The sequence below is a fragment of the Crocodylus siamensis genome, chromosome 1 (genome assembly GCF_052110815.1).
Source record: "Crocodylus siamensis isolate JL-2025a chromosome 1, ASM5211081v1, whole genome shotgun sequence".
Classification (NCBI taxonomy): Eukaryota; Metazoa; Chordata; order Crocodylia; family Crocodylidae; genus Crocodylus; species Crocodylus siamensis.
In genome coordinates, this window is record NC_143395.1 from 85,892,605 (window position 1) to 85,913,148 (window position 20,544).

General features: G+C 44.6%; 1 long non-coding RNA gene and 1 pseudogene across 2 annotated transcripts; one reads left to right on the forward strand and one right to left on the reverse strand.

The window, feature by feature from the left end:
- Positions 1–483: 483 nt before the first annotated feature.
- LOC149872987 (uncharacterized) lies at positions 484–14,935 on the forward strand. 2 transcript variants are annotated; one of them, XR_016441063.1, is made up of 4 exons: positions 496–533; positions 10,758–10,824; positions 11,005–11,094; positions 12,756–14,935. It is a non-coding gene; the product is annotated as an uncharacterized LOC149872987 (long non-coding RNA). The 2 variants fall into 2 exon arrangements; XR_016441059.1 differs by lacking the exon at positions 10,758–10,824 and having other exon boundaries at positions 484–533.
- A 4,603-nt stretch (positions 14,936–19,538) lies between these two features.
- LOC149872988 (U2 spliceosomal RNA) lies at positions 19,539–19,770 on the reverse strand (annotated as a pseudogene).
- Between the last annotated feature and the right edge of the window lie 774 nt (positions 19,771–20,544).

Here is a 20,544-nt window from a genome sequence, read left to right on the forward strand (position 1 = left end):
GCTACCGCCGGCAGCCGCCAAGAGCAGGCGCGGAGAACGCGGCGCCGCCACAGCTCCCTCTGCTGTTGGGCGCTCAACCTGAGCTAGGATCCGGAAGAGGGACAGGGACAAGGAGAGGGAAAGGGGGCGGGTGTTTCTTTTCCCTAGAGCCCCGCACCCCACCCCTGCCCCTCACAGCTGGAGGGAAACTGGCCACATGCGTGTGTGAAGCCCGCACTTCCAAGTCATCCACCCCCAAATTTGTGTGAGTCCCCTCTCTAGGCCAGGGTTCAGTTATGCTTTGGCCCCGCAAAATTAAACCGGTTCCTTGATTTTAAAAGTCCACCTCAGTGAAGGAGTAATCTGGTCCTAGGTTTTGATTTTCAAGTCTTACAGGAGGGCTCTTGTTTCTTATGTGGCCCTGAGCCTCCTCTTAATTCGCACTTGTCTGAGCCCCTCGTTTTCCCTCTAGGCCACCACCTGCCTGCAGCCCACAGAGCCATGGTGTTCCCGGCCGGAACAGATCTGTTTGCATGCTCCTGTGGATAACATAGGTAAAACAGATGTTTCAGTAGGTATTGTTAAAAAAAAACAAATGAGTATGTTTGACCTGAAGATGTACAGGGTCTTTATAGTGTCGTTGTGCACTTTTAAACGTTACCAGCTTAGGTTGTTGGTACGATAGAAACAATCTGTAAACAGCATTTAAAAGCAATTTTATTAAAGTTTTAGGACAACTAGAGTACACAATGCTAGACTTCAGTGTAACTACCATCCATCATGATACAGCACTCAGTCCGTCCTTCCACCTCCTTGAAAACATTTTCCAGTTGCTCTTGAGTTACTGCACTAATTCCATTGGTGATCCTAGCCCTAAGTTCCACCAATGAATGTGGTTTTGAAAAGTAAACTACACTTTTAACACCTCCCCGTGAGAAGAAGTCCAACGGCGACAGGTCAGGTGAACAAGGTGACCAAGCAACTGGTCCACCTCTGCCTATTCACTTCTCTGGGATAATGTCATTTAGGAACTGTCATACATTCAGAGCGTAGTGACATCGAGCTCCATCTTGTTTAATTATAAATTTGTTATTACTTATGAAGTCTACCATTGTGTACTCTAGTTGTCCTAAAACTTTAATACATTTGCTTTTTAATGCCATTAACAGGTTGTAGGTGTGATAGAAACAAAGTTATTAAAGTTTAAAAGTGCACAAGGACTTTATGAAGACCCTGCATAGCACAGCCCCACCCCCATTTTCTGCCTAGTATACCTTTGTACACCCCCCAGGAAGAGGATGGGGCTGCCCCTGCCTGGGTTCCTAGCTGGTTGGCTCTCTGTAGCTGGACCCTCGTTTCTATCATGTCATCATTTCTTCCCACCTATGGCCCGTCTACATTTATTGTGCGAGTCCCTGGCGATTTGTGTAATAAATCTAACGTAGAACAAGGGCTATAGAGCTGTTATACATCTTTCAAGTGTTAACTTTTGAGCCGGCTGGTTCTTTTGGGAGCTGGACTGGCATTTTTCTTGTGTGGTAATTGCTTTGCAGGTGTGGCTGTCTACATTTATTGCACAATTCACCCTTGAATTGTGTAATTGTGTAACATGGAGCACAGGCCCTAAAGCTGTTACATGTTTTCGAGTGTTAACTTCGTAGGTGGTTGGCTCTTTTTGTAGCTGGGCCTCATTTTTGTGGCATGGTAATTTGCAGGCGTGGCCGGTATACTTTTAGTGTGTGATTCACCTGTGAATTGTGTAATGGACACAACATGGAGCAGGAGCTATAGAGTTGTTACACATTTTCAAGCGTTAACTTTGTAGCTCATTAGCTCTTTTTGTAGCTGGACCATCGTTTTTATTGTGTGATAATTTCTTCCCGTGTGTGGCTGGTCTATGTATATTGAACGATTCACCCATGAATGAGTGTAGTATACATAATGTGGAGCAAGGCCCCTAGAGCTGTTACACATTTCCAAGCATTAACTTCGGAGCTGGTTGGCTTTTTTTATAGCAGGATAGAAGTTTTGATGGTGCAATAATTACTTTGCGTGTGTTGCTGGTCTAAATTTATTGTGAAATTCACCCATGAATTGCACAATATATGTAATGTGTAGCAGGGACTAATAAGTATTCTACTTTAAATTTTTCCCTGGAATAGCTGTTTTGTTAATCTGCCCCAGAAGGAGTCTGATAGAAAGTCTTCATCTTTACAGCTTCTGGGAGTGCAGGAACACAAGATTCCTCACCAATCTGTTCCATCCTGAATCATTTTTGTATGTTTTCCACTACCCTATTTTTGAAACTTCCTAACAGTAGGTTTAATATTCCAGTTAGCTGATACCTGGCTATAGTGAAAGCTGTGAGCTAATAGGAAAGCGTCCCCAGTTGTATTCTCTTGTAACCCAAGTTTTTAGAGTTGTTCCAGTAATTTAAAGAGAGTTCGCTCTGGTTCCTGTAAATGGGAAAGGGCGCTGGCTGATGTGCTCTGCTCGGTGTCCACCCCCACTTGGAGCACTTTTTATTAACCTTTGACCCACACTTCCACCCCTGGTTTACATTTGTTATACCACAGAATTGCCAGTTGTGCCCTCTGTCATTTTTGTGGTGTGTCTGAGGCCCATCCAGAGGAGGCGCACTGGTGCACCTTCATTCCTCTGATTCCTTGTCCATCCAAATTTACAACTAACAGCCTGGCAGTGACAGCAGCATTCCTAGTCAGGCAGTGCAGAAAGAATCAATTGACTTCATGGCTCATTATAATCTACCTGATCCCTTCTAAACTCTTCATTCCACAGGTGTTAATGACCTCTCTTCTTCTTAATGGTCTTGATGTTCCATCAATTTAGCTAGCCTTTGTTCTGCAGGTTGTTAGGTGCCCCTGGTAATGACCCACAGCTCTGCAAATTGTTTTCAACTCATTCCAATGAAGTTATATTGGTTTTTGCTTCAATCATAAACTGAACAATATAGCCCTAGGGCTCCTAGCATATTAGTAACGCTTCTAGTTTATTTTCATCTGGAGAAAAAAGTATGTTGTTTTCACATGTGATGATGTACTTCCTCATCTGCACCCCTCTTTTCAAAATTCTAGATCCATCCATGGGCCCACCATACCATGGTACAACAAATAGGTCTGTAAGTAGGGATAGGATCTGGTCCAAGTTAAACAAATATTCTCCAAGTGAAGCTGCCTGAAAAATAGGCTTTCTGATTTTTGAGAAATGCCTGGTTGGGGGGGAGTTGCCTAATTTCAGTCTCAAATGGACCAAAACCAATTTTATTCCCCATAATTTATGACAAACTGGAAACTTTGCAGGTGCTCAGAGAAATTGATGTTCTTGCTGGCTTTGTTGCTAATAGCATGACAACAAAATGTGTCTTTCACCATGTAGCTGCAAGGAGCTTGCAAAGCACCCTGGCTCAGGGGAAGACCCAATGCCAGGACAGACCTTCTAGGAAGCCTAGATTAAATGAAAATTCATTGAACCCGCAATGTTTCAAGTGAACCATCCCAGGCTCAAATAACCAGCATTTATCAACAAAAGGTCACCTTGGAAAATTTCTGACCGACTTTATTTCAGAGTCACCATCAAATGCTGTGCTTCACTGTAGCATAACTAAGGTGGAGTGAGTCCCCAGCACTGGCGCCAGCTTGGGTGTAGGGGAAGGACAGGAAAATAACTGCTGCTGCCAGAGCCACAGTACCAGTATAGTGGCAACCAGAAATCACCGCTGTCTCATGGTGTTGCTGCTGTTCTGGGCACACGTCTGCCTTGTTATGCCTCTGGCAGTTAGCAATTTTCTAGTGGTGGGCTGGAATGACCAGACTCAGGCCAGTACTAGGACCTTCCTGCTGCTGTGTCTCCCCACTGCTCAGCTGAGGCATGGACATGGTCTTCATCCAGCAGCAGCGCAGGTGTATCCCCACTGCCACAGAAATGCTGCCAAAACCCCCTGACTCCATAAGGTGGATTGAACTTGCCTGTTATGTTGCATCATTTGCAAAAGTCAGTAAATGTACTAGTCATCCTGTCTTGAACATTTTTAAAAAATAAATGAACCATGATATGGGGCTTTTACTGCGCTTGGTATGGTCATGAGTTGGCACAATGGGGAGGTGAATGATTCTAGAAATAAAAGTCATATTTAGTAGCAATCAATAACATGGGCTTTATAGGGTTGGGTCATCACCTCCTGGACATTAGTTATCTCGGGGGCAACTAAGTTGGAGAAAGGGAATGGTTAAATTAGAAGGAACATACTTTGCCAATAATAGTTAGTACTACCATCCTTGTTATCTCACTGTTGGGCCTCCACTCTTCTGGTCTGAAGAATATTCTTATCAGACTAGACCAGAGAGGGAATTATATGACCTCAGTAGTTCCATCAACAGAGACTAGTAGGTAACCACATTAGTTTGAAATCAGGCAAAAGACAGGGTAGAGCTGCATCTTGTAGACTAAATGAATCAGAGATGTGTGTCTTTATCACCTCATTTCCTCTCTGGGTATCTTTTTCTTTTTCTCTTCTTTTTAAAACAAGTCTTGGTTAGCAGCCAGGACAACCACATCTATTGTAACAGTGTTGTGAACATGTAACCAGGAGGGTAGCTAGTACCAATGCCTTCTTAAACTACCCTATGCTGATAAAGTTTACCCGCTGTCTTTGGTCTGTATAAATGTCACAATAGAACACCATGCAGAATCAGTTCTGAATGGATACTGGATACCGATATAGATACTGGCTTGGATACTGGTAGCAAAATAGCCATTGAATGCTGTGACCTGGATAATTAAATTCACTGAGGAACAGGATATATTAGCTGGGGTGGAGTGTCATGTTCATACAGCTGAACTACTTCCAGGACCCAAAGTAACTCATTCAGAGCTAGCTAGAATATCTCTACACAACACTACATTGTCCCATGTAAACATACCCAGGGACTGATAAGATTTTGTGCTCAGCCCTGTTTCTCTACCTGTGAGTTTATAATTGAAAGGAAGCACCAGCATCTCTTTACTGATCTCTTTTCTCCCCCCACTTTTTGGCCTTACATAAAACAACAAGAACAGTAATATCAGTTTTACTCTTTTTTCCTCTCATCAAAAGATCAGTTATTACCATTTTAATATCATTGATATTAATTGTAATTAATTACCAATATTACCATTGTAATACAATTAATACCACTATCTAATAGCCCATCCTCATAAAAGACTTTGTCTAAAATTAAAGAGGATTGTTTTCCTGTCAGGAAGAATCAACTGCTTTTCTTCTTTTTCTATGTCTTTATGTAATAAATCATTATAAAAGATTTTAGTGGTTGTTATGAAGGAGGTAAGTCAGTGATGACATGAAATAAAATCTGGAACCACACTTAAGTGTTTAATGTTGCAGCAGTAAACAAGGGTTTTATTATCATCTTATCCTTTTTTGCCCCATTAATCAATTTCATAGTTTCTAAATAATGCCTGATGAGCATTTTTAAATGAAGGATGGTAAGCTTCATGTGGGTTGTTGATGAATAATGCTATCTTCCTTTATTTTGAGGGTGTTTAAAACATTTTGTAGTGTCAAACCCTGTATGTAGTTTGTACTAGTCATCACCTACCCCTATTAACATAAATTCATTTAAAATCTTTAAATTTATTCAGTTACCTCTTGATAATACTTACATTTCTACTGATCATCCAGTCATGCTATATTTCTTTCAGTGTAGTTATCACATCCATACTGACTCACTTCCTTCATTGTATTGATTCAGTAAAAATTGACATCATTGTTACTGTAAGGGAAGATGTGAAAAAACTGTGAATTTAATTTTTACTTTCCCTTTCACTTCCCTCCTCCCACATTTGACCAATATGACATAAATTAACTTGAAACCAGTGTCTCTCATAGAGAGATATTGGCTCTCTACCTTCACTCTTCCTTTTTGGCAGTATCCATCATTTCAAAACACTAGTTCTGCTCTTCAGACATTTATCTACAGGTGGCAGCAAAAGCTCAGTGTCTTACTTCATCACAAATATCAACCAAAAGGAAGAACTACTAATTTATATTGGTGTCTATTGCATCATATAAGATTCATCTAATTTAAAGGTAGAATATGGATTTTAAAATATCTACCATACTCAGTAGTTTTCTCAATAACACTTAAATGACTGAGAAGTTTAAGTTCCATTGAAAATGGGGTTTAGACTCTGAAGTTGTGTTCACCCAGTATGTTTTATATACCAGTGTTAAAATAATTTACAGATAACCAAAAGCTTGCTAGACTGGTAAGAGGAAGTGTGGAATACTATCTATATACATGTGTTTAATATTACATAATAAAAAGCACTTTTAATAATTCTGGTTGTTTAAAATAAGGTATTGAAGTTGTACCAGCAACATACTTTCCTCAAACACCCAGAAAGGAATTAGTCGGGTGATTAAAACATGTTTATATTTTATAGTTCATTATGATTAGGAGTGCACCAATAAACATTTTTTGGGCCAATGCGGATGGTTAATATGGCCATCAGTATTAGCCAATACCAATCCAATTGCCGATATGCAGCCTGGCAGCTTGGAGAGCAGTGTCTGCCTGGTAAGACTTGGGGGGAAGGGGTGGAGGAGAGGAAAGGGGCATGGGGGAGCAGATCTAGGCCCCTGCAGTGACAGAGGGAGTGGGGCTGGAGCTGAGGTAGGCACTGCAGAGCCAGGGCTGGGTGGGGCACAGGACAGAGCTGAAGGTTATCCAGGGGGTGTGGAGGGATGGCTCCCACTGCTGTGTGAGGGGGAGGTATGGGGGGCATGTGCCTCCTGGATCTGTGCATGGGGGGGTGGGCAGGCTGCCTGCTGTGTGTTTAGGGCTGAAGGCTGCACCAGCATCTTCCCAGTAAGGGGGCTGGGCCCAGGCCATGTTCAGGTTGGGTGGGACGAGTGGCAGTGGTACTGGGAGAAGGGGCTACAGCCATCCCAAAATTCATCATACCTTGCTTTCAGTGCCATGGCAGTCTGGACCCAGACCCCCATCAAGAAGAGGCTGGTGCATCCTTCAGCCCTGAGCATGCAATGGGCATGCCCGCTGTGAACAGATCCAGGGAGACCATGCCCACCATGCCTCCCTCCAGGGGTATGCCTCCCTCCAGTGGTAGGAGCTACTCCGTACCCCACCCCCCGCACCTCCTGGTTGAGCCCCGGCTCTGTCCTGTGCCCTGCCCCTGGCTATGCAGTACCTGCCCCAGCCCCACTCCCTCCCTCACTGTGGGGGTCTCAATCTGCCCCATCCTCCCAGTGCTCCTTCCCCACCACAGACTTACTGTTCAGACTTACCAGTCACACATGCATGTGGCATTTATTGGCAATGTTATCAGCCATATCAGCCAAAAAAAGTTGATTGCCAGTAATGTCAATTTTCCTTTTATTGGTGCTGATACAATATGAACCGATGCATTGGTGCACCTGTAATCATGATAAAAAGAAAATCTTCTCTAGAACTATAAAGTGAAGGTACAAAGAAAGGGTGAGAATGGATCTGACTGGAGGTTCATTTATACCACTATGATATTTTATCTTTGACAGTGTCTTAGCACCTTCCAGGGTGGACAAAAAATTGGCAAAAGGCTGAAGTGGTAACCCTCAGAAAAATCTGCCCCTAACACTTAGGGTAAGTACAGACATTCAGGGAGGTTAGATTGAGTTAAAAACAGCCACCAGATCTAAAGTAAGTTGCAATGGGGGGAACTGATGGGTGGGGGTTAGGTATGATTGTGGGGGCAAATGGGGTCAGAAGGATTGGGGGGCTAGCAGAGTCTGCAGGAGGGTTTCGAAGGGGAAGTAGGGTCTGCAGGGGGGATTGTGAGGGTCAGGGGCAAGTGGGATCTTTGGGAAGGGGATCAGGGGTCTAGCAGGGTCCAGAGGGGGAGCTTGGCAAGATGGTGGGCTCTTTCTTCCCCCACGACCAGGAGCTATTTTTAGTCTCTCACATTACCCCCACCCCCAGATGAACAAGCCCCCCGATGAACCTACTATCCCAATCCTGCCCACTCCTCCCCCCACCCTGATTTACTTCAATCAGCTCCCAGCTCTGATGAATGCCAGTAAAACCCACACCAGGAGTAGCTTGCAAGATGTGGGGTTGGGTGGACTTGGGGGCAGGGGAGTTATCTGGGGGTAGACAAGAAGAGGGGGGGCTAAAAGTAACCCAGTGCCAAGGGGAGTAGGAAAAGCTCAGCCCAAGGGTGAGGGCCAGTTACTTCACTTTCCAAGCCCTGGGGTTGCACCAGGAACTGTACAAAATTTCAGTTAGATCCATCTTGCTGGACCCAATCTAAGACTACCTTCAAGATAGGTCTAAAAATGGCCAACCTAATCTAACTCTCTCTAACCTTCCTGAGCCTCTGTACAGTTCACACTTAGATTGACCTAACTAGGGATCTAACTATAGGGTCCACGCCTGGGTGAACCAAGTCAAATTAGGTGACCACTTTTAATGTGATTTAATCTCCTAATCCCCTAATCTCTCCAAATGTTTGTACCAAGGCTTAATTAAAACACAGCTACCTATCTCTATTGAATCAAAATATGTTGGTTTGAAGTTTGAATAATCAAGTTTTATAACCCTTTCCAGCTAGATTTTTAGTGTTCAGCATAAGAGCTTTGGATAGTCTTGTTATACATATCCATATCTAAAATCCCTTTGAGTTTTGCTGGACTCTTGGCTTCAGTGAGAAATATTGCCCTTCCTGTAGAGGTACATATTCCATATTAAAAAGCCAAGATTTCTAAGCACTGTGAAGTGTTTGAGGGCTTTTTTAAGGGCTTTTCTATGCAGTTGCATAAGCTTAAATTTAAACTGGTTTAAATGCCAATATAGTGAAAGTGGTACAAAGTCCTCTTTGGCACTCTTAAATCAGTTTAGCATGCATGAAGTTGCAAGGTGAAATGAATATGAAGACTTGTCCCCACAATCATGCTATTATGAGATAAGCTTGGCTATGAATTTAAAGTGCAATAGCTAGTATACAATACATCTGCTGGTAGACACTCATATTGCATTATTTTAACAGGTTTGTTATTCCCTTTCTTTTACTCTTTCCCTTTTGCTGTTGCATGATTAAAAAAGTATTTCATAAGCAAATTTCTGTCTTCAGGCAAAAAAAAATCACTCTTTTCAGAAAAGCACTTAGTCTTGTAACTCTATAAATAGCTTTTAAATATGCAGTCTCTGGAAGTGAAGATGTATGCGACTATGGAAGGTATTCTTTTTAGTCCTGAAAAATCTGAGGAGTTTCATGTGATTGTTTTGGTTGCAACCTTTGCCTTGTATTTCAAGAACCAGAATGTCCCCCCTAATCTTGGTAGCTTAGCCTTTCCCCAGCTTTCTGTGGTTTATCCATACTGTTCTATTCTTGGTCCCTGGGAGCAGGTGCAGGGAGGGGAACCCCTCTGCCCATCGTTGCTGCTGCTCTTGCTGTTCTTAGCTGAATCCAGCTACCAAGCAGCCTTTCTGGAGCAGGCAGGAACAGCTTTGAAGCTTCCCCCACCTCTGGGGACAGTGGAGAAAACAGCAGTGGCAGACAAAGTAGGAAGAGAAGGGGAGGCCTTTGATAGAGGTGCACTGATAAATCAGTCCAGTATTGGATCAGTGATGTATTATTTGCTTTCTTAGGTCCCAGACACTTCAGTCACGTACAAGAATCCATTGCACTATGTGCTATGCAAACACAGAACAAAATGATAGAATGTAAGTCCTTTGGGGCAAAGACTAAGTTGAAAACAAGAAACAAAGGTTAGTTACAGACAAAAGAGTACAAGGAAATAATAGGGCAACATTTGTTGTCTTGACAAGCAATGATCTCAGCACATCAGTCACGTGTTGTCAAATTTTGTGGTGGCATCAAGGAAGAGGGGAATCTGAAGGAGGTAATGAGGTCACTTTACAGATGTTAAAGAGCTCCTTTAAAACATGAAGAGCAGCATGAAGGAATGCATGTGCAGCTTGTTTTAAATACCTACATATGGGGGTTGGTCTTATGGCAGATCAAATCAAACTCTTGATCGCAAATAAGAAAAAATGGATTTATTTCTTGCTGGTGTCAGTTGACTTCCCACCTATGGAGGGGGGCTGGACCCAATGATCTCATGAAGTCCCTTCCAGCCCCTAATGTCTGAAATCTATGAAAAAAATCTGGTGTAGACTGTAGAGTGAAGACAAGCAATTTACATTTGATGTGACAGTGAAAGGAAAACCAGTGGCAGAATGCAAAGAGAGTGTTCAAAGCATGTATCCATGATGAACATATATCCACATTAAGCATGAACACCCATGTTCAAATCATGGGTTTTCAGCAAGGCAAGATTACATTTGTCAAGTTTGGGGAAGACGTTGCAGAAACCAAAATGAAAGATGAGGACGTGCAAGAAAATTTTAGCTGTGTGGATCTGAAGACTTGACTATCACCTGGATAAAGTGATGTAGGAAGAGGAGGAGACCCAAATCAAAGACAACATACAAGTTACAAGACTAAATGACAGATAGAATACTGGTGTTATCTACAGTGACTGAGAAAAGAGGTAGCATAGAGGGTTTAGGAGGAAAATTAAGAGCTCTGTTTTAGTCATGTTGAGCTTGAGCTGATGGCTAGACATCCACAAGGGAATATCAAAGACAGGCTGAGATTTTAGTCTGAACAGAAAGAAACAAGTCTGGAGCGGAGGGGTAGATCTGTGAATCATCAGCATGCAGCTGGTAGTTAACCCTCTATTTGCATATGAATTTACACAGAGATAAGATGTTGAAGATGAGGAAAAGAAAAAACAAAGATACAACATCGTAGAGAAACCACAGGAAGGTGAGGAAGGACTGAGGATTCTAACATGCCATTCATTGAAAATAATAGTTTGTGTCTAATCACTATTACATCTTTCAGAGTAAAATTAATACATAGTTTACTAATAAGGCACGACTCTTGGACATGCTTTTTATGCCTCTTAAGAAATCCGGTAACTCTTATGTATTTTTTTTATTGCAGGCACCCCACCCAAGACTATATACATTCTTGCTGGGCTGATGAGAATTTCATCTGCATAAAGCTTGTAGGAGTCGTTAGAAACTAGAGCTGGTCAGACATCTTTATTTTATATATATATATTTGATAATTTCAATGTATTTTGACTTTTAATGTTTCTACCTAGCTTGACATTCAGGAATCTTACAAATATCGTGTAGGGGAAATTAAAGCAACATTTTGGTGAAAAATGTGTTCCCATTTTTTTAAACAGATCTATTAGGTGTTCTGTATCCAGACAAATGCAAAACATGGCTACTTTCATTATATGGAGAAAAGACCTTATTTATCATTAATTGGAAGGAATTATTGTCATGTTTCTTATCAAAAGAAACATGACGCAGGTCAAGGCTCCATTACATGAGCTTCCCTTTCTCCTGAGCATCCTCCTGACAGTGTTTTGACAAAGGAAAATTTCCACAAGGGGAAACGCAAAAAACTTCATTTACTCATTTGAAAAGAGGGAGCGTTTCTTCTTGGAACGAGATGCATTCTCACATAACTAAATCCTATGCACTTGGAGGGATGGTCAGAAAGCACAGGGCAGTGTATCGACCCTTTGCTTCTGCTCTATCCTTCTGTGCTCCTTCCCAATGCAGCTACATCCTGGCTGCAAACTGCTCCAGGATCCTGTCTTAAAGGGAAAGATCTTGGGGATGCAAAGATAGCTAACTACTTTTTTTCTATGGGCTCCTTCATGTATGCATCATGGGAAGAAAAACTGGATCCTGATTAGATACGTACCTTATCTCCACCCCCAATCCCTTCCACACACATTTAGCAGTAGTATATCAGGGCAATACAGGGTAGACATTCTTAGCTACCAGCTTCTGCAGAAGTAAGATACGGCTACACAGAACAATACAGTGCTGTGCATAGTTAGTTGGGCTAGGGATAGAAGTCACACATAAACCAGTTTAAGTGACCAGAAACTAGCTTAAACCTGTAACAGAAAAGAAGTTCAATGCACGTAAACCAGTTTCAAAATGGCCAAAACTGGTTTAAGATAAACCTGGTTGAATGTAGTAGCAGATTTAACTGATTTGGGTCAAACTGGGTTATGCAACTTCTGTCCCAGACCCCTTCCTGGTTTAAGTTAAACCAGAGTCCTCCGGCATCCCAGCATGCTCTGCAGCCCTGGGCTGTGCTGTGTTGTGCTGTGCTGTCTGCTCCAGAAAGCAGGGCTGGCCCCACCCCTCTGTTCTCTACCTGGAGCAGGGGCAGGGGCATGGACAAACACAGGCATGGCATTGCCCCATGAGGCAAAGGGAGCAGGGAAGGGGCTTACTCCCCACCTCCCAACAGGGGACTGCAGCTGGGGTCTGTCTGGCTGGAGTGTAGCAGCCACTGTCAGGCATTCCCAGCCTTACTGCTCAAGCCATGGCAGGGGTATGTGGCCAGCCTTTATCCACAGCATGAAGCAAGAAGGAGAGGGAGGGGAATTTAATCTCTCCCTCTGTCCCCTGCTCCACTGGCAGCCAGGGTCTGCCTGGCCAGGGTGAAGCAGTCTCTGTTAGGCATTCCTCCCCTCCCCATGGCTGGGGCTGTGGAGCTGAGCCAGGCCGGCATGCAGGTGCTGCTGAGAATGGATGTGGAGGGGCCAACCTGAGCTGGGCTGTGGGGCTGGGCCCTTCCCAGCAGGCTAAGGCTCAGGCTGGGGCCTTCCCAACTAGCTACTGCTACATGACTACAATCTAGTCTCTTTTTATGACCAGGTTACAAAACGCTTCGACGCAGGAGGAGGGGTGGATGTCGTATACTTGGACTTCAGGAAGGCCTTTGATACGGTATCCCACCCCATACTGGTGAACAAGTTAAGGGGCTGTGACTTGGATGACTGCGCAGTCCGGTGGGTGGAGAATTGGCTGGAGGGTCGCACCCAGAGAGTCGTGGTGGATGGGTCGGTTTCGACCTGGAAGGGTGTGGGCAGTGGGGTCCCGCAGGGCTCGGTCCTTGGACTGATACTCTTTAATGTCTTCATCAGCGACTTGGATGAGGGAGTGAAATGTACTCTGTCCAAGTTTGCAGATGACACTAAGCTATGGGGCGAAGTGGACACGCCGGAGGGCAGGGAGCAGCTGCAAGCAGACCTGGACAGGTTAGACAAGTGGGCAGAAAACAACAGAATGCAGTTCAACAAGGAGAAATGCAAAGTGCTGCATCTAGGGAGGAAAAATGTCCAGCACACCTACAGCCTAGGAAATGACCTGCTGGGTGGCACGGAAGTGGAAAGGGAGTCCTAGTGGACTCCAGGATGAACATGAGTCGGCAGTGTGACGAAACCATCAGAAAAGCCAATGGCACTTTATCGTGCATCAGCAGATGCATGACAAATAGGTCCAAGGAGGTGATACTTCCCCTCTATCGGGCGCTGGTCAGACCGCAGCTGGAGTACTGCGTGCAATTCTGGGCGCCGCACTTCAAGAAGGATACGGATAATCTGGAGAGGGTCCAGAGAAGGGCCACTCGTATGGTTAAGGGCCTGCAGGCCAAGCCGTACGAGGAGAGACTAGAGAAACTGGACCTTTTCAGCCTCCGCAAGAGAAGGTTGAGAGGCGACCTGGTGGCTGCCTGTAAGTTCATCAGGGGGGCACAGAAGGGAATTGGTGAGTATTTATTCACCAAGGCCCACCCGGGGGTTACAAGAAATAATGGCCACAAGCTAGAAGAGAGCAGATTTAGATTGGATATTAGGAGGAACTTTTTCACAGTTCGAGTGGCCAAGGTCTGGAACGGGCTCCCAAGGGAGGTGGTGCTCTCCCCTACCCTGGGGGTCTTCAAGCGAAGGCTAGATGTGTATCTAGCTGGGGTAATGTAGGCCCAGCACTCTTTCCTGCTTATGCAGGGGGTCGGACTCGATGATCTATTGAGGTCCCTTCCGACCCTAGCATCTATGAATCTATGAATGACAGCCCCACCTGGCCTGGGGGTGGGGAGCTGGAGCAATCTGACTGCAGAACTCCCATGGCCCCTCTGCCTCTGCCCTCATCAGTGCCCATGGAAGCTTGGCTCAGTTCTGTAGCCACAGCCCATGGCTGCCTGCTCTGGCCAGGCTCCCTGCTGTGTGAGCAGGAGCAGGGGGGAAAGCTGGGTAGACCCCAGCTGGGGTGCCGGGGCCTAGAGACAGGGAAGTTTAATCCCCCTCCCTGTCCCCTTCCCCCCCCTTTGCCTGAGGCACTGCCCTAGCTGGTGTCTGACTCGGGGACAAGCCTGGCAAGGGCTACTTTTCCCCTCCCCCTCCAGGGAGATCCCCACTGTGATCCCTACAGGCCAGGGTAGGAGTTTAAACCCCTCTGTAATCATACATAGCCACTGCGGGGGTCTGGCCATGCCCCCCAGGGACTGCTGAGGAAGGGAAGGGAGGGCTGCTTTACTGCCCCGCAGCTTCTAGTCTGAGCCACCTCAGGTACATGCCTGCACTTCCGGAATCACAAGTGAATGTCTATTCACTTGCAAATTGGTTCAGTCTTTGCAGGTTACATTAACCTGCAAAGTTTGAATCAATTCAGGCTCCAGCTTTTTGAACATCTGTCCCTAGCCTTGAGGTACTTGTTTTCTGTGGCACTACATTTGGCCAAATAGACTCATACCCAATCCCCATTGTTGTGATTAAATTTTTGCCCCAAGGAACTACATCAATTAACATTATGTTCAAGAATGTTGATAAAGCATAATACAAAGATTTTATTCTTCACATGTTTAAAAGAAAAATGCAAGCACTATAGATTGGGTGCAATGGTTTCTACCCTTCTAAGGGAAGCATCTTGATTATCTAACTGGTATCTTTCATCTCTGTTATAATGTTGCTAGTACTTTAGAAAATCCCTGTCTCTCCCTGAATTAATTCATTATTTTTCTTAGAACTATTCACTGTTTTGTATCAAACATTTTTAAGTACAATTAAAAAATGATGGGAATGTCTTCTAGTCACCTGGTCTTTTTATGCAAATGGTTATACCTTATAATCAAGTTTCCAAAAAAGAATTAAATATGCACACTAGAAGCCAAGATATTTTCAGAATTAGGGCTTGCTTGCTAAGTATATTTGTGCTCTTGCTGTTGTGAACTTCAGAATATTTGCTAAAGTGTAATGGTTGTTACCACACCAAATAAAACTTGCAAAATATCTTGATTTGTCTAAAGACAGGCATGTTATCTAAATCTTGTAAGCAATAAGTCAGCTGCAGAAAGAAATGTACCTTTCTCTTGTGTAAGGTTGTATTGATTTTCTATTTCAGTGGTAGGATGACTGTATTGAATGGCATGTATAAGAGAGCTGGCAATTCCTAGATAATGCACTGATGACACATGAATACATTTTACCCAACCTTGATATTTTTCTGTATAGCTCTTCTGAAAGGAACAAACAGAAGATTACTACACACATAAGGCCTCTGCAGGTCAATGGTAGACTGAGTCTGAATTTGGTAAGCTCAGCCAAAGTGTATCTCGTTATCAGGTAGTCAGAAAGAATAATGTTTACTTTAAGGCTCAAACCTTTGGACAAGTTCACAAAAGTTAGTGACCATGCTCTTACACCCACCTAAGAAAGTGAACTGCTCTTCCAACTGCAGGGTAATAAACTTAATGATCTAATTTCCTTGAGGGTACTGAAAATGAACAAAAGTTGTTCCCTTGTTTCAGGGGCTAGAAACACAGACAGTGCCTCTTTTTGCCTTGTTTCCAAGAATATAAACAGAATGTACCCTTTTTTCCTTGGAAAGGTGCACAAAGTTGATGTCCGATTTGCCCCAGATAAAATAATCTCTCTTCGCTCTGACGATATAAGCTTTTGTGGGTCTTCTAGACCTGTAGGGAGAGGCCATGCTTTGCCCCATCCACTGGAACAGAACAGACTCTTTTCCAGGTATATCACCTATGCCCCTCAATGCAGTATGAAGGGGAGCTGGCACTTCTCCTTAATATCCACTACCTCTCCCCTTTGGATGATTTGCCACCCTACAGAAATAAGGATAAACATGGCACGTCCAGATGTGGCACACCTTGCACCACAGCTACTTGTCCCTGGGGAATGACCATGCCACACGTGCTTTGACACATGGCAAGTTACCCTGGGGGCAGTAGAGGAGGCCAGGGCCAGCACCATGCTGACTGAGAAGCCTTACCTGGGGTCCTGGGGCCCTCCTGGGGCTGCAGCTGCAGCGATTCTGCCATGCGGAGCCTGGCTGGCAGCAGAGCGCAGCTCTGGCCAGTCCGCCTCCGCTTTTCACTGCCCAAGCATACGCTGTGCCGTTCTTTTTCTTTCCACAGGTTCGTTTGACCCCTGGATATCCAGAGGTCAAAAAAATCCATGGAAGAAAAGCCTGCACAGTGTAAGGTCAGATAGTGTGCCCCTGCAGTGTGGAGAACACCAGACTGCAATATGTGGTGCTGCAAAAGTGTTTGCGGTACCACATACTGCACAACCACACTCATCTCAAGACGCTCACAGTGCCTTATTAAGGGGGGTGCTATTGTAGTAATTCTTTTCATCCAAAATTATAAGGAGGTTCTTCTACTTCAGAAGTTGCAACCTTTCTCAAACTGCAGGCTGGAACAAATCTGGTGGGCTTTCCCTGTGCCCCTACCACAGCCACACAGCTAGGAGTACATCTGTACTGCCACTGCTTCCACCTCCTGCTTCCCTAGCTCCAGGGTGCTGTGGTGGGACTGGGGAGGTGCTTCCATGCTGCTGCCACTTCTCCTTGCCCCCATCCCCTGTGTCCCTGCAGCCCATCTGGCTGGGCACTGCTCTCACACTGAAGCCTTGTGGGGGAAAGAAGGGAGAGGGTGTAGGGGGCAGAGAGAAGATGCAGCAAAACAGGCACAGCTTCCAGCTTCCTGCCCCAGCATAGGTCCCCACCCATGAGGAAGTGGGGAAAGGAGAGAAGTAGCAGCTGCATAAGTACAACTTCCAGCCCCCTAGCACCAACATAATTCTTCACTGCTCAGTCCTAGCATAGGTACAGGCAAAGCCCTGTAATTCTGCATACCAGATGCAGTGGCTCCATAGGCCTGATTCAGCTGGCAGGCTGTATGTTACTGACTCCTGTTCTATGTAGTCCTCATTTTGGTGCAATCACACAAGGGCCAATTGCAATCTGGTTCTGAATATGCAGATCCAGGTTTACAAGAGGTTTGAGGACATAGTGGAAGGAACCTGCCTTCCAGCACTGCATATCTGTACAGAGGCTATGAGCCCAGGAACCAAGGTGATGAAGTGGTCTGAATACTTAGACATAAAGCCTCTGATTCTTTCAATCCACTAGCTATGGCCTTTTCTCTCACTAACCTGGATTATGTCTTCACTGCAGTATTAACTCAGGTCACTGAAGCTTAGAATTATAGGATGTTTACAGATATGGGGAAAAAAAAGAAGAGAAAAACAGTGCTTTACTTTCAACTTCGCATGCCACCACACTGAATGCAGCACATGTTCAGAAGAGGCATCACATTCATTTGATTTGGCTTGCCCGCTGTCTGTATAGCTTGCACTCTTCAGCAGGGCTTCTTGGCACTTTTATCTAATAGCTGATTCAATCACCTATGAGACAAAAGTACCACAAGGCCCCACTGAAACAGATGAGCTATACAGACACTAGGTGAGTCAGGTCAAACTGACATAATGCCTCTTCTAGTAAAGTGCTGTGCTTTTTTTCCCACAACTGTCAGCACCCATAGAATCACAGGGTTGTAAGGGACCCCATGAATCTCTACACAGATTCAGGATTTGTTATTCCTAAACCATTTAAAAACAGAGGCCCCTCCAGCCTTTTCTTGAAAGCCTTCAGTGAAGAGGTTTCATCACTTCACCCTGGCAGCTAGTTTCATTGTCTGTCATACAGTTAAAATATTTTCTGTGATTTGATTTCAGTTTGCTTTGCTTCAGTTTAAAGTCATTGCCACACATTCTACCCTCCATGGCAAGGGAGAACAAGGTTTTTCTACTTTCTTTATGAACCATCCAAGTTTCTGAAAACTGCTATCATGCAGCCTCTTCCCTGAAAATCTCCTTTCCTCCGAACTAGACATACACGCTTCCTTAGGCCTTTCCTCATATGGCTTCCTTTCCAACCCCTTGCATCATCTTTGTTGCTCATCTCTGGACCCTCTCTGTTCTTTCACATCCTTCTTAAAATTTCACTTCCTAAACTGGACCCAGTACTCCAGTTATGATTTAACCAATTCTGAGTAAAGCAGTGGTTCCCAACCTTTTTAGTGTCAGGGTACCCCTCCCCAACTTTTTATATTGGGAGGCACCTCCATGGAGATCCACAGTTGTTCTGCTTCATCGTACCCCTAGTCTCTAGGGGCAATCATGTTTGCTATGGTAAGTTTGCTCCTGAGTGCTTGGGGTACTGCAGAGATTCTCAGTCAGTTCTGTGACACCCTGAGGTGATGCCAGATCCTTTAAAGTGTGTATGAGCTGTGAGGAGATAAACAGAGGTACAGACTCAGGCTTGCCCCTGTCTAGCCAATTCCAATCCCCATTTTCAGGCCTGTCTGCAAGAAGGCAATCATTGTCATGAACGTCTCATGCCTTCTAGGGCTGGGGGGGTGCACGGTGACCACCCACAGGTGGGGGTGGGGTCTGGGGCATGGTGGCGGCAAGCAGGGACTGCCTGCAGGCAGCCATGGTGATGTCAGCAGCGAAGGTGGGCTGAGCAGGGACCGCCCGCAGGCAGCCGTAGTGTTGGTGGTGAGCGTCAAGTGGCGGTCATCAGCAGGCGGGAGGGAAAGGCAGCAAGCAATGATTGCCTGTGTATGCTGCTGGCAGCAGTCAATCTCAGGAGGTGCACGTGCACCCACCACAGTTTGCCAATATTCACTGTAATATACAGAATGAGTTTTTGAAATTGGGATGTCACTCAGGTCACAAAAATTATGGAGGGAGGGGTGCCGTGAGTCCACTGAGGTTAAGAACCACTGGGTTACAGTCACACGACAGCTGGTATAAGTTTGCTGGAGTGTGCTGAAGTGGTGCAGACTGCACTGTTATTGCAGAGCTGCGCTCCTACTTTACTCTGGGAATGCTGGAACACAGTAAGATTGTACACGATTTTGTTTTAAAATTGTCAAGACATTTGTGATCAATATATTGAAACAAAAATCGCAAGGAATTACCCAGACTTAGCAATGTAAATTTAATGAGGAAAAAGGATAATTTTCTTGACAATGTCTCTTTAATTTTACTCTATGATTTCTTGTTTTGTGCCGTATTCTTCCTCTCACAATTGACTAGAGCAGCACTCAGCATTACAATGAAACAGCAGCCTGTTAAATGTTTTCTGCTAGTAGGAGTACAGGAGTATATCCCGAGGCCTCTGCTTGCCTGCTATGCAAGCTTTAGCCTGAGGGTTTAAGCAAATCCTTCACAATTCCCTGCAGGAGTCCTGTACTGTGCGTTTTATAGTCTGTTTCCACTTAAACCATGAGCACTTTATTTAGATTTCATTAACATCTTCTGAGTCATTAACTTTTTTTTTTTTTTTTTCCTGTTTTTTTGCACCGGTCCTGGAAGCACTGCAATACCAGGTCAATGCATGGAGTGGATGGAGCACGCTCCGGTTCCACCACCCAATACCAAAAAGAATCTGCTCAATATAGACCTCCTATGGAGGACATATCAGAGACAGTTACCCTGGGGAGCTCGCCTACGTGGTCACGCTGCTTCCCCTGCCAGGTTAGGAACCTACTACCAGGCCCAAGTATATTAACTGCAGAAGGAAACAAAGTAATGCCATGGTTGTCAACCAGGTGCTGCTGCCACCACAGCCATGGGGAAGGGCTGTGGCATGCACTTTCCCACCTTGTTAGGGTTCTCTGATAAGCCTAAAGCTTTCAAGAGCACTGGCATGTGCTGCAGCCCTTCTTGATTTGGCTGTACAGTAGGTGCATGTGGTAGTTTTACCTGGCTGCTATGGCACCTCTTGAGGGGGTCTCTACTCAAGAACTATTGCACATAGTCCTGTTAATGTAGCCAACACTTGCATTTGCATTTTTTCTGTAGATGTACATTGCCAGACCCTTCTCAGCATTTCTACTGTTATGCCAGCTATGCCCTGCTCTGCATTTTGTATTTTTCCTTCCTTATGCATAGCATTGTACATTTGTTTCTACTGAATTTAAAATTTTCTCATCTATGGTCCAGTTCTCCAGTTTTCATCCTACCCCCAAAGTGTTTACAACACATCCCAGTTTTGTATTATCTTTCAGGTTAATCAGTGGACTCCCTAGCTCAGTGGTTCTCAGCCTCTTTTAGACTCAAGGTATCCCTCAAACCTTGCTGGCTCTTGCCTTTTATTCATTTTTTGATTATGAAAAATTAATACAATTACTTTTCTGTTGCAAAGAACTCAGACAGATTGCAACAGATCAGAATGTTTTTCACACTGTGGATTCCTAGAAATGTCTTATGAATCATACGCAGGTGTTTGAACACCTAACAGTGCTAATATTGAGCAGCACTGCATGTGTGGTTATTCAGCCAGTTATATCTAATGG